We start from the raw sequence: 14,584 nt of genomic DNA on the forward strand, positions 1-14,584 counted from the left end.
TAACAATTATAACTTAAATGTAAATAACCACACATGGTTAGTGGCTACAGTATTGGACAGTGTAGCTGTGCATTGCCACAGAAAGTTCTATTGGTCAGCGCCATTCTATTCCATAGCACTATCAAAAAGCTAAAGCTATTCCTAGAACTCACACCAGAACTTTGCTTTTTTATCTTAATATACCCTTGTAGGAATCTTACAACTTCTTCATAGATTATTTTCTTTAGGTCATAGGAGATGATAACACTTAAATCAAATTAAATCTGATTCTGGGCTTTTCACACACCAGCACACTGAGAAAGTCAAACCCAGTAATGTTTGGAGCATGAGAGTCTTCAATCCGGCTTGCTGCTGAGATGTGTATTGTCTAAGCCCACGTCATCCATTCCGGGTGCATGGTGCCATTCCATTACACCAAGCCTGGGCCTAGAAACCCTTCACGGTAAGTGTGACGGTCACAGCTCTGAGTTCATCTCCTACCCCTGCCTCTAGCATCCACACAGTACCATCCGACAGAGCTTTGATAACCAACTGAGATGTACTGCTTCCATGAAATTAGGCTTCTTACCATTCAAAGATTACAATCACACATACGTGCACACACACAGACGTACACACAATAAAGGGTGGAGGAACTCACCCACTTTGTCATTACAAGTAAGCTACCTTCCAGTTTGGGCCAGTTCAGCCTCTTCAGAGCCCTTACCTTTCTCCTCCTGCTGCCGTAATTCAGCAATTTGAGGGCACAAAGCAGGACAAACCTTCCACACCCATCCCTGGTCTTGAATTATAACTTCTGCTTGCTGTGTAGGAGTAGTGTGTGTACGGGAGTGGGGTGGTGGAGTTGTCCACAAAGGAAAAACAGCTTCCATTCTGTCAGATCTGTTTACAGAAGTGATACTGAAATACAGATTAGTACTTGAATAAATTGTTCTTCCAGATTGATCAGGTATCACTGTTTTCTAAAGAGCAATGGTACCTCATGATACAACCACGCAGCATGTACATTGTCAACATAACTGCCGTGATCTATGAGAGGCAAATAGCCTGAAGATCAAACTACATATGGACGAGCCTATGTCTGCTTAGCTGGGTTTGACCCCATGGAAAGGTCATTGTCTGGGAGAGGGTCCATATCAACAATGCAAATGATACTATGGTATCGGATGCTTTCTCCCAAACTCAGGTGTGACATTTTGCCACGAAGCGAGGCTGCAAGGAAGAGGATTCTAAAGTGTTTCTCCACCTAGGACACCCTGCTGCTTCGGAAGACATCTGTTCTCCGGCCCTGAAGGACGTGACCATCGGGTCTACCAGGGTGTTAGCTCGTAAGGGCTCCGCGGTGCTCAAAGCCAGCTTTCCTTCTGGGAACGCTGACGCTGGCTGCTTCCAGGCGGAACTGCGACTGAGCTCTGCCTCACTTCATTTATTTCCTCACCAAACTGTAAAGTCCTTCAGGGGCAGAGGCCACATTATTTATCTTGGTTTGCGTCCCCGGTGCTGGGCCCACATTCATTCCTTAGGTCTCTTCTCCCACAGTTACTCTTATAGCTCATTCATTGGGCAAATTCCCCATCATTTCATCCCCCTCCACTGTTTTTGGACGGGGAACCTTCCCTGATGCTTCTCCGGTGCTACCCTCTCACATTTGCAAGAATTGGTTTTTACTGATTGCGCCCTGGAGCCCTGCAACCCTGCCCAGTGGTGGCAAGGACTAGTGTGGCTTCAGTGCTTAACAGGATGTCTGAGGTACAGTCAGAGCCAGTTCCTGAAAAGAAGGAATGAGAACTGAATTGCACACATAGTGTAGTTGTGTATACTTTGCTTATATGTTATTTATACAACTAAGCAAATGCCCAGGTGTTAGCATGGGAGACTTCTAATACCCAACTTCCCTATTTCTTTCCTACACTACATAGATAGGCAGCAAACATTCCCCTCACTTTCTGAGCCCTTGTCCCCCCTGTCCTCAAGGAAAGGTGAATTTTGGTTACTAAAAATTCACTCCAAGAACAAAGGTTGCAGGGGGAGCCAGAGTGGATTAGAGAAGCAGACAGGAAGGTGTGTCACCTGAGACCGAAAGGCTGTCCCTGAGCTGAGGGGCTGGACTGTGGGAGGGAAGCTGCGGGACCTCAGGGAGAAGGATGGTGTTCTCCTGTTATGGAGGCAGGGCCACTCCTACCGTTTGCCAGAGACTCCTTCCTCCCCTGCAGAGAGTGTCAGGCCTCAGGGAATGTGCAGACAAGGACACAGAGGTCTCAGCAATAACTTCTATAGACAGAGGACAGAAAACCAGGTAGTTTCCACTGTATAATGTCTAGAACCGTGGAGAAGCCCTGATAATGACACACTGAATTTCTTGGCAGCCTGGAGTGGTAGATGTATAGCATCAAAATTAGAATGACTTAAAGAGCTTGAAGAAAGGTGATATTTGTCACATATCTGAGTGTGTGAACCTAGATCCGTATGTGCCACAGTTACTAAATAAATTGTTAGCACTCGGGGTAAGTCCATGCTCATTTGGCTTTTGACCTAAGCTCTTGGTTGCACTGCTAGTCTTGATTTGATCAGGAAGTACAGTGCTTTACTATAAGACACAAGGGGGGAGTGATTCTGTGTGTTCCTTACAGGCTGCATAAGACAGTCTATTCCCTACTCAAGGTCAGAAGTAGAGATCACGTATGCTTCTCTTTCCGTGTTTAGCATTCTTGTAAGTCTAAGGTCAAATTTATGATGTAGAATGCTCCTAGAACAAATGGCACTTTCTCACCTCTTTGCCTCTAATGATTTACTACAACCATCTTCTAACGCAGAGGTTAAAGAATCAAGGAAATTGAGATCTCCCTGTTCAACTTTTAAATTAAAATCTATAAAGAAAACTTCAAGGTGAGAAAAGCCATAAAACCATAACAATATATAAAGTATCAGACAAAAGAAAATTGTATAATATGCCTAATAAAAACCTGCCAGGCTAGAAGGAGGCAGCCTCCTTATTCTAACCCCTTGCTTACTGGGAAGAGAGGAAGTGAAGCTAGGTTACTTGTGCCAGGGTAGTAAATAAGGGAGGAATCCTTTGAATAATTTTGTATGGATAGCTCCATGGTACAAAACAAACCTTTGAACACACCATTAAATTTGAAAAGGGATATGTCTAAAGGCAATCATAAAAGCTCGATCAGTATGCCCAGATGAGAGAGGAAATCCCCACTGCAGGGCATGCTCAACGTGCAGTTTACAGAACATCTCTCCAGCAGGGCCAGAAGGTCGCTTTGAGGACCAGTTTGACCTGTGATGTGACCTGTGCAGATATGCCTTCCAGAAGGCCTGTTGGGCTGCAGAAACAGAAGCCCAGACAGTTACTGTTTATGATTATGGGGATTCAGATCAGTTTCACATCACATACCCACTGTTCACCGCCAGCCTCCATTCCAATCAGTTTGTCTTTCCATGTGTCTACTATTGGGTCACGCAGAACAGTCACACAGAACCCAGTTTGTGGAAGCACAGCCAAATCTCAAGGGGAGGGGAAAGGACAGGCAATTCTCTCTCTCCCTGGTGTTACGCACCACGGAATAAGCAGAGATGCCTGGAAGTTGTACCTAGCGATGGTGGGACAGATAAAAAAGCCAATAATGGAGAAAGATGTGGCTTGAAAACAGTCTTTGCGATAACAAGGGGAAATTGTCTGGGGAAAACAAAGGGAAGATTTGAGAAATTTGAGAAAAAGTTGACAAGTTTGTAACACCTGAGAACCCTGCTTCTCAAAAGGAACAGCCATTACCAGTATGAGAATCACAGGGGCCACCGACTGAGAACTGGAGATTCCTAGGCCCTTCCCCAGAAGCACGAAAGCAGAATTGTGGAGGGAGGGAAGTGAATTTAGGCAATCTGCATTTTAGCCAGTTTCCCAGGTGACCCGTGAAGAAAGAGTAGTGTGAGAAGGGAAGACGGTGACGTGCCCAGCCCACGTAAGCACCCCAGAGGAAGGCTCTGCATGCAACTGGAAAGGCGGGCTGCCAAGGGGTGAAAGGCTGACAGCACAGTTACAGGTCTGGGATGCACCTGACCTTGCTGATGAAACACAGGCAGGTGATGACACTTGGAAGGGACGTTGTTTGTCTACGTGTTCAGCCTCCACACCCTCCATTTGGGAAGAGCCCTACTCCGTGGGTTTTGGTGGAAACAGGGCCCACTTCTCCCTGCAGGAGCCTGGAAGCCGGATGTGACTCCCCTGCCCTCTAGCGGCGGGAGTGTGAGGATGCATCCAGTCCTGGCCACTTAGATGCTTCTGCTCAGGGCTTTGAGCCTGAGAGGGGGAACTCAAAGATTCAGAGTTCAGGGCTGATGCACAGCAGCCGCCTCCCGAACGTGGAGGCGGCCCTGGCAGCATCCGACTCACATTCTTCTTCGGGGGGAACCTGACTTCTGCTGTGCCATTTTCCAAGTATGACTTTCCAGCCTCCCCCTGAATCTATGAGCTACTAACACATTTTTCAGTAAATTCATTTTTTGGCTAAGTTTATAAGATTTGGACAACAAAAGTAATTCCTCCAGGTTTTGCAGAGAAAAAAATGCAGAGATACTGAGGCCACGATGGCACGCTCAGAGCGCAGAGCTAAAGGACTGCTTGAGAGGATTCAGGACAACACAGCACCACAGAAATTAGGGGGGAATTTCGTGAGGAAATGCAAGAAACGGGTCTGTGCGGGCTGGCCATTTCCTTCTTGGTCCTCCCGGAGTGCTTTGACCCCACTTGTATTTTAAGAATTATCTCCGCTTATTATAACCGTGTCCCTAGTAGACTGTTGGTGCCACCAGAGTAAGAGCCATCAGTCACTCCCCATTGCGTGTGCCCTGGGAATGTGTGAGGGAGGTGGGAAGAAAGAAAGGAAAGACTGAGCCTTGGAAAAAGTGAAATACGGGGAGTGGCAGTGCCCGGGGCCTCCTGAGACACAAACTAAGCCAGCGCCCGTTTGGTCCTTCCTCCTCGCAGGGATGTTGCCAAAGCAGCACCTGGGTCCCCCCCACACCCCTTCCCGGATGGGCACCTCCCTGCCTGCTCCTGTCCAAGGCACCTCCTCCTTGCCACTCTCTCCCCACCAGACCCTCTCACACCCTTTACTCTCTGACTTACAGTCTATGTCAAGCAGCTTTCTTTGGCTTTCTGCCCTGTAAGAATTCTTGGGTCAAGGGAGTGTGAAGGGCTTACTCACCTGTCTGAAATATGAAAGAAGAAAAAGGGCAGTGAGCAGAATACAGACTAATAGTTCAAAAAGTTAACTTCCAGCCTCTCTTTCCAACCCACTTCCATGAAATTATGAGCACCCCCAAGAATCAAGGACCCCTTCATTGGTGCTCCCCTGCAGCCCCACCGTCATGCTTTATACAAAGAATGTTCTTAATAAACAACAATAAAGTGCATCCACGTAGAAGAGAGGAAATCAATGGAGAAAAGGGGATTAACACTGCAAACAGGTGGATAGACATTCTTAGAGAAACTGGAGGAATTGGATTAATCACGCAGTGGGAGACATGTTTAGAAATCTGAGACCCCTCTCAGACGGCAGGGAAAGGCCAGAGGGTGGAAGGGAAGCGGCTCTTTCCACTGAGAAGAGGCCATGAGGAAGCGTGACTGTCCAGACCTCCCGTTCTTGGCCTCACCAAATATGCTTTGTCACCGTCAACCCGTTCACGTCCTGCCATCGTGTGCTAGTTAGGCGGGTAGCAGATAAGTTGCCTCCTTAGAGAGCCAGGCCCTTACCGGGTAAAGTGACTACTGCACAGCTCTCAGTGACCCTGCAGTCGGTGCCACATGCTTTGATCAAAAGGAATTTTTAGACTGTAGAAATTGAGAAGAGGGAAGCAGGTAGATATTTGGTGACAAAAGAGCAGGCTAAGTCAGACACAATAATGTTCCTCTAAATAGTCCATTTTCTCACACCTTTCCCAGTGCCCTTCAATTCATCAGGGCCCTGTGACTAGTTCAGGATAACAAAATACGAGCAGAAGGATGGGGTTGATTCCAAGCTGAGGCAGTTGGAAGGCCCTCACTTCTGCGGGCAGGTCTGAGGAACAAGAGCTGCTTCCCTATGACGTGGGCCTGAGCGAATGGGGCAGAATGCCCCGCCGACCGGTGCTGGGAGAGCAGGGTGAGGAACGAATGAGCCTTGCTGTGTCAAAGCCCTGGGGTTTCAGGATTTTTGTATTCTTTTGATTATTGCAGCATAACTGATTCTACCCTAAGCCGTCCTGTCTACTTTGCAATCTTCTTTTCCCCCATGATAAGGCTCACACTCTCCACGTCTGTCCCTTTCCATACAAACAATGATCAGCATTGGAGTTTCAAGCCTGCCTAAAGGTATAAAGCAACAGTGCAGTCATTCTGAGTCACTACCTGCCAGGTACTTCCATCATTCCTCCAGAAAAATTCTTCCAGTTGCATTAAGGAAAATTTTCAACTAGATTTGTAAGAGAGGACTGGAGAAAACTGACAGCTCCCCTCAGGTTTCAGGGCTAGTAAGTCAGCAGTGGTATAACTTTTCAAAAGCACACCATTTCTTCTGCTAAAACAAGGCACCCAGTTCTCTACCTTGTTCTATAGGAACTTGGACATTTGTCCATTGTCATTCCACGAATTCCTGTCTCCTGGGGTCCCCATACTTTGACTGTTTTCTCCTATGACCAGAAAGAATGACAGACCAGCCTTGCTTAATGAATATCAAGTGTTCCAGAGTGTTCTGAGCCCTGTTGTAGATGGTTTTTGCTGTTGAACTAAAATTAGGATTATACTATAGACCATATAGGACCCTGTATTTGTGATGAAGGATGAAGGGAGACATACTCACTGGTTCTAGGCATTTAAGTTGCTGGTTCTCTGAAGTTCCTAAATCTGAAACCCCTTTAGAGTTGCACTATTTGCCTTTCCCAAAAGCAGCTCAATGTCTCATAATAAGCATTTAGAACTTCATGACAAAGAGTGGTGCTGTACCAAAGCTGTAATCTAACTTATTAATGAAGAATATAAAAAAGGTCCTACAAATATTAGATAAAGAGAGAAGAGAGAAATAAAAGGAGAATTGTGTGAGAAAGAGGGGGCAAGCCCAAGAGGGCCACGCTCAGGCAGAGGCGAGTTCAGAAGTAGATGGAGGGCACTGGAGGCATTCACATGTGGGTGGCATGTGCAGGGGAGGAAAGCCATCACCTAGTCACTGTTCATCCTGTAAGGAGCAGGCAGGCCACTTTGGAAGTTGCTTTACATACATTCTTTCATTTCACCTTCCGATTAACTGATATGAAACTGGTAGTGTTATCGGTTTTACATGAAAAAAAACCCTGAGACTTAGGTGACTTTATCAATTGCAAAAACCAAGCTCTCCTTACTCCAAAGCCCAAGTTCTTTTCTTTAGCATATGATAAGTTTCATGTGTTGACCGTCTTAGATTTGTAACATCATTTACTTTCCCCCACCAACATAGAGCCCATGCTATCCCCTTCTCCAAGCTAAATCAGGTATGCCCCACCCCAACCCACAAATTCTGTAAGTGATAAATCACATTAGCACACCTATAAAAGGAAAGTCTCTCATTTATAAGCTGCACATGCCTAGGAGAGATCAAAATTGAATGCTGAATTTCACCAAAACTGCTTCCAATCAGGTTAAAATTGTTACACAACCATGAACTTTCATCAAACCACCATCACAAGCTGATAAAGGACTTAGAATGTTGGGTAATCTGATATGTCAGACCCTGATGGGGACTGAACTGTAGACTGTTTTCTGACACATGGACTTGTTTCAGTCAATCATGTATACACTCATGGACTTGTCCTGTTTGTTTATCCTGTTCAAAGAGGAAGTTTTCAGTCATTACTTAACATCAACACCTTGAAGCCCCCGTTGGAGTGGATAAAGCCCTTTGGTCCCACTTCCACCGTTTCCCTCCCCTGCCCCACACTGCCCCCCACCTCCTGCCATTAACTGTCAGTGAATTTCTTCAGCAGTGTGTCTTCTCTTGTCTCGTGCAAATAAGCAAACTCAGGGTTTTTTTTAATTGTCCTGGAGTACTTTGCTTTATTTAGTGACACACCTGTTTGGTGGTGGAGGTACGCTTCCAAAATGTTTGCTCTTTCCCAGATTGTCAGCTTTCAAGAACAGACAAGAACCTTGAATCTCAAATATACATGATCCTGATTGTACATGTCCAAGGCAGTTTAGAGGCTGGGTCCTAAGTCTGTGAGTCAGTGAGTGGCCTTCAATCAGGCTAGAAGGACCCTGATTCCAATTATTTCTCAGAGTTTAAGCTGATGCTTTGAAAATTATTGTATTAACTCCAAGGGACTCTCAAGGAATAACCATTCCTGCACTCACTTCTCATAGAACTCCACCATCTGTGAGAGAAAGAAAAACATCTATTGGCGATGAATTGTGTTAATGATGGCATAATGTCCTAGAATGGAACCAGCACCTGATCAGTATCCTAGCTGATTAACACAATATGGAACACCTGCTAGACAATGGCAGCTATGCTAGTCCAAGTCTCATGAGCTCTGCTGATTTATCATTCCCAAGCTTCTCAAATAAGCAAGCCAATCCTATCTTCAGAAAGCAAGTTTCTACACTGTGACAAGACATTCATTCATTAAGCAAACATTTGCCAAAAACCTACTACATGTAAAGTACTGGACTAGGCTGAGGGATGAAAATGTGAATTGGATGCAGAGGTTATTACCCTCAAGGAGATTAGACTTCAGTCAGGTGGAAAAGTCAAGCCAATAAACTCCATAAAAGTGACTTAAGTGCATACCAGAGGCATGTTCTGAGTGCTTCAGGAACACAGCAAGCGACACTGAGGTCTGGAAAAGTTTAACAGAGGAATTGATAACTTAGCTGGATCTTAAAAAATAAGTAGATTTGGTCAGATGGGGGAATACACTGGAAGAAGGTCTTCCTGGACAGAGACAAGTACTGAGGATGAAAAAGTTTATAATCAAGATTTGGCAAATTGTTTCGGATTACTAAAAGTGGATAGAGTGGGGCATAAGGGTCGTCAGGATGTCACCTTGAAAAGGACTGCCTAGGCTAAACTAAGGCGTTTAAACTTTACCCTGTAGGTAGTGGAGAGCTATGTGAAGTTTACAAAGTAGTTTATGTGAGTTTCCACTTCCAGCCAATGTAGAGGAACAGACATGAGATTTATGTGCCATCTTAAACAACTAAAAACTATACACAGCATATGAAACAGTGATTTTGAGACATTGGACAACAGCCAGTGCAGAATAGTCATTCCTGAGAAAAGGGAAATAAATGAACTGAGCCCTACAATTACCCCAGCATATTGTCTGGATGAAAAATCTCCCAATTTGATGTAAAATATGGATGCACAAATCCAAGAAGCTATATGAACCCAAGCACAAGATGCAATAAAGAAAGGTACGCTAAGGGCCTCTACTCTGCGCGCCGCGCGGGGGTGGTTACTACTTGCGCAGCTGGCATGGCTACTTTCCTCTGTTGACGGGGGCGCCCATGTCGGATACCATTCTGGAGACAGTAAAGACGTAGCGAAGGCCCCAGGTGAGGCCAATGCCGCCACACTTAGTTCGCGACTGCCCTAGGGACGAGCCGAGGAATGGGGAGCTAGTCACTGAGCTGCCCTGTCCCTGCGTGCGGGAACAGGCTCCGTACCCGAGATTCTCTTAGAACCAGTGCTGCGGTCGCTTCCCTCGCTGCACGACCCTGCCTGTCGTCCACAGTCCTCAAAAGACGAAATGAATTTTTCCCAAAATTGATTTTTATAAGCATTTTCTTTTTTTTTCTACCTTTTTGAAAATATAAAGTAGCTACCGCTGCAGGGCGCTGTAGTGTGGCAGTCTTAATTCCATGCATTAGCAGAGGTCTTGCCCAAAATATGATGCTAAGCTTATAGAATGGATTGTCTTACTGATCCTGAGAACAGTTCTTTGAGGGTCCATCTCATGGAACAGAACAGAGTCAGCCAAGGAGGATGCTGTTGAACAACTTAGAAGGCTACTGCAACCATCCCGGCAAGAGATAACAATAATGTGGACTTGAGAGATGGCAAAGCAGATGCAGAAAACTGGAAGGATTTCAAAGGAAGTTTTCCCTACGTTTTCCATTTCAGCACCAGTCACTGAATTTTCCCTTAGATATACAGAGCCAATTTGACCCAGAGATGCTTAAGATTTAGTTCCCATTCTGGATAATTCTAACTGTCCTTTTGAAGTGAACATTAACATAAAATGAAAAAATTGTTAAGTTACATCCAAATGATTTCCTGCCCTGATCACAGCCTCTACTGATAGTAACCTTCTATGGACCAGATACTTTTCTAAGCACATTACACTCATTGAATCCTAACATTAATCCTCTTGAGGTATTTTTGTTATTATTATCCCCACTCAACAAAGGAGAAAACTGAGGCATGGAGTTAATAAGGAATAGCTAAGGTATCTACTACATAGGGGTGTTAAGTTTAATTCAGATAATTTTTGTAAAGTACTTATAAAAGTGCCTTGCATATGTTAAATAAAAACTTCCTAAATTTGTAAAATAGTCAACAATGGAATTGAAGTTGGAATCTGGGCAGTCTGGCTCCAAAGTCTGTGCAGTTAACCACTGCATTCTACCACCATTCAAAGTTTCGGCCCAATGTTCCTTGAATGCTATTAAAAGAAGACAGAACCTAACTTCTGCTGCAAAGCTACCTTCAAAAGCAGGACTAACGTAATTAGTTTTTTCAGTCCCAAAACTGAGTAGGTATTAATTACAAATGTTTAAGTTACAGGTGCAACAAAAATTTATGAAGCACCCACAATGTCACACATGTCTCTACCCTAAAGAACACGTCAGTCTAACACAAGCCTTTTTCAATCTGAGATTTCAATAGAGAATCCTTAATTCCTTTAGCCACCCACTACATATAGTACATTAATTTCTCTCCTGTGCATCTAGAATCGTACTCCTCATATACCAACCTGAAGAAATAGCCACACAATTTTTTTTATATTCTGTGATTTACATGGGGAACTTCATGCACAATTTCAAAACAATGTGACAAATGTTACGAGGATAATAGAAGCAGAGTGACTGGAGTTTAAGAGTAACAGCTCTGAAGTCATATTTGAATTTGAATATAAAGCTTAGCCACTTACAGGAAGTAACCTCAGGTAGAACATTTAACTTCTTAAAGTCTCACAAAATTGTGAGGATTAAAATAGCGTATGTGAGTTATTTAGTATAGTCCTGACATATGGTAGGTTTCATAATGGTGGTTATTTTTATTGTCTGCTTATTAAGCAAACTCATAAGTATCTGTCTTGGACCACGATGTCCAGGATACCTTGAACATACCAGCCATTTAATAAATATATTTTTATTTAATGGATGGCATCTACCAGAGATTCCTTAAAATGTCATGTAGGCTAAGATGAATGAATGGGATTTAACAATGAATTGGCAGAAGGAGACCATTCCAGGCAATGAAAACATATGAGTCAATGAGAAAAAACACAAGAGCACACAAAAGTTTCTAGAAACTATTAAGTACATAGTTCATTATGACTGTGAGTATAGCTAATGTGGATAATGCCAGGAAATGAAAACATAGGCAGGTCCTAGATAATAAAGGGCCCTGTATGACATGCTAGAAAGAGTTGGAATAATATTCTGTGAGGCATAGTAGGTTGTGTCCAGCAGAGAAGTGGAGGAGGAGAAGCAACATGAAGGATTGGGTCCAGAATATCTCAATCTTACAATGTGGGAGTCAATAGGTGAAGGAACAGGACATTGAAGTTTAAGTATATTATTTATAGATACAAAGGTAACCAGTAGAGAAAGAAAAAATAACCATAACTCTTGAGCCAAATGCTTATCTGTCACTGTAGTAAGTGAATAGATAATACCTGTAGTTGATACATGAAGAAATAACTTTAGGACCATTCTGTTCTAAGATATGTATAGTAACTGCCAAAAAAACTAAAAATAAATAAGAGTAGTTGCCTCTTGGAAGTAGGAATGAAAGTGTATAAACTTGGCAATAAATATTTTTAAATCTAAATAAAAAGAAAGGTACGCTAAGGTACATCATAATCAAGCTGCTTAAAACCAGTGATCAAGAAAAAATCTGAAAGTCAGATAAACACAAAAAAGTCACATGTGCACAGGGACAAGGATAAGAAAGATAGTAGACTTACCTTTAAGACAATGTAAGACAGAAGACTGTGGACCAACAGCTGTAAATACTAAAAAGAAGAAAAACTGCCAATCTAGAATTCTATACCCAGTTTTCAAAAATGAAGGCAAAACAAAGACCACTCAGACATGCAAACATAGATGAATTCATAACCAGATTTTTACCAAAGGGATTTCTTTAACATGGAAATAATACTAGAGGAAAGTCTGTTCTTTCCAAAGCAATGAACACATACAAATAGTAAATAAAACAAAAGTGTATTTTTTCTTATTTTAAAAATACTTTTTAAAGGTAACCATTGAAGGCAAAAATAATAATGATGTATTATGGAATTTATAGCATAGAAAGAAAACATGGCAAACAGCACAAAGACTAGGAGGAGAAATCATAGAAATATATTGTTGTAATATTCTTATATTGTAATGAAGTGGTATGATGTCACTTAAGGTAGATCATGATAAATTATAAGACCTAAAGCAACCACTAGAAAAGAAAATCAATGAATATCATAAATCAAATCTTACTATTAATAAGTCAACAAATGAGATAAAGTGAATCATAAAAAATAGTTACTCAAAAATGAGGCATAGAAAGAGGAATCAAAAATAGCTGTGATGAATAAAAATGATGAGTAGGAAACAAATGTCAAGACAATAGATTTAAGCCCAGTCATATCAATCATCATATGTAAATGGTCTAAACATCATAAATAAAAGTAGAGATTGTCAGACTGGATAAAAAAGCAAGACCCACCCATATGCTGTCTACAAGAAATTCACTTTCAGTACAAAGTTGTTCGTGTCCATCTCTGAAAACTGCACCGGCCCTAACAGGCTGCAGCTCCAGCTCTTGCTTCTCCAGAAACCATCACCTCTGGTAAATATGGCCTTTACCAAAGAGTAATGCCAGGTCTTGCTGTGTTCTCTACAACAGGAACCAAAATGCCACATTTTATCCTTAGCCTCTGGATTCTTCAGTTCTCAAAATGGCCAACACTTTCAGAAGGCATGCCACCTTCCTGGCCTTATGAAATACCTGTTATGTATCAGCTTGTGACATACCAGAAACTTCCATTTGTGCCATGCATCTGATAATCCTTTTTTTCCTCTTCCAACTAAAAGTTCCATTGCAGATAAACTGAAGGTTCCTGTGGCCAGGATTCTTACCGGGCCCTGTTAGCTAGCTCACTACACATGTGTGGACAAGGCATTGTTATTGACACTATATAAAGAGCTCCGCCCAGTGCTCTGGGTGACATGGTGGCATGGCTGCAGGAGAGCAGAGGCTGGAGTGGCGGCAGCGCCGAGGACAGAGACTGAGAGGGCTGCGTGGGCAGAGAGGCCCAGAGGCAGAGACAGGCTTGCTGCATGCAGACTCGCTCTCAGTGGATGGGATTCTAGTGATTGACCTACCATCATGCAAATAAAGTTGGGTAAAAACCCTTCCACCCCAAGAACATTCCAATGTCATTGTTCAGTCTCATTGAATCCACAGTGAACTTGCCCAGGGCTGAAACCCATTGGTGAGACACCCATGTTATTAGTTCATTCATTCATTCAACAAATCTTTTAACATTTACAGGCCAGCCACTATGCCAGATGTGTTGTATCATCAGGTATATGTTGGTAAAACAAACCAGTGTAGTATCTGTACCCGTGGAGCTTAAAATGTAATAGAGGAGATAGTCTGTAAACAAATGAAAATATAAGTACTATTTAATAATAATGTTAAAAGTTGTCATGGAAACAAAAAATATTAGGAGGCAGGTGTTAAGTAGATAATGTGGCCAAAGGAGCCCTCATTGAGGGATAAGAGTAGATAACAAAATCTCAGTAGGAACTAGCTGCAAGAAGAGTTTCCAGGAAACAGGAATAGTGTATGCAAAGACTGCAAGACAGGAAAAACTTGATTTGTTCAAGGTGCTAGAAGGATAGAAATAGTCACCGGCGATGACGCTGGAGCAGTAAACTTCATAATGCAGGGCATGCAGAACTCAAGTACAAAGTTTCATTTTCCTCTAAGTACCATAGAAAATCATTAAAGCATGTAAATACCAGAGTGACACATGGCTTAATTTACATTTTAAGACTATCTCCCTTGCAAGCCTGTGGAGAACAGATTATAGTGGGACAGGTGCAGAAAGAAGAGGGCAAGTTTCGGAGGCCGTCACTGGAGAACAGACAGGAGAGGAACGGGGCTAGAATCAGAGGGGCGGCAGTGCAGAGAAGTAAAGGACTTGAGATGCATTTTTGACCTGGAAGTGGCAGGACTATTCTGGCAGTTTAGATGTAGGCTATAAGGGAGAGAGCAGAAACAAGGCTGATGCCAGCTGGGTGGCAGCTACAAAGACAGGGAGGACCGGAGGCATCCCAGGG

The 14,584-nt window shown here is 43.1% G+C and overlaps 1 long non-coding RNA gene across 1 annotated transcript in view; it reads right to left on the reverse strand.

Moving 5' to 3' along the window:
- LOC140849832 (uncharacterized) overlaps positions 1-14,375 on the reverse strand; it is a 61,852-nt gene extending 47,477 nt beyond the window's left edge. Inside the window, exon 1 of the long non-coding RNA XR_012132069.1 lies at positions 13,271-14,375. This is a non-coding gene — a long non-coding RNA (uncharacterized lncRNA). The remainder of the gene's footprint in view (positions 1-13,270) is intronic.
- Positions 14,376-14,584: the final 209 nt, after the last annotated feature.

The sequence above is a fragment of the Manis javanica genome, chromosome 6 (assembly GCF_040802235.1).
Source record: "Manis javanica isolate MJ-LG chromosome 6, MJ_LKY, whole genome shotgun sequence".
NCBI classification, from domain to species: domain Eukaryota; kingdom Metazoa; phylum Chordata; class Mammalia; order Pholidota; family Manidae; genus Manis; species Manis javanica.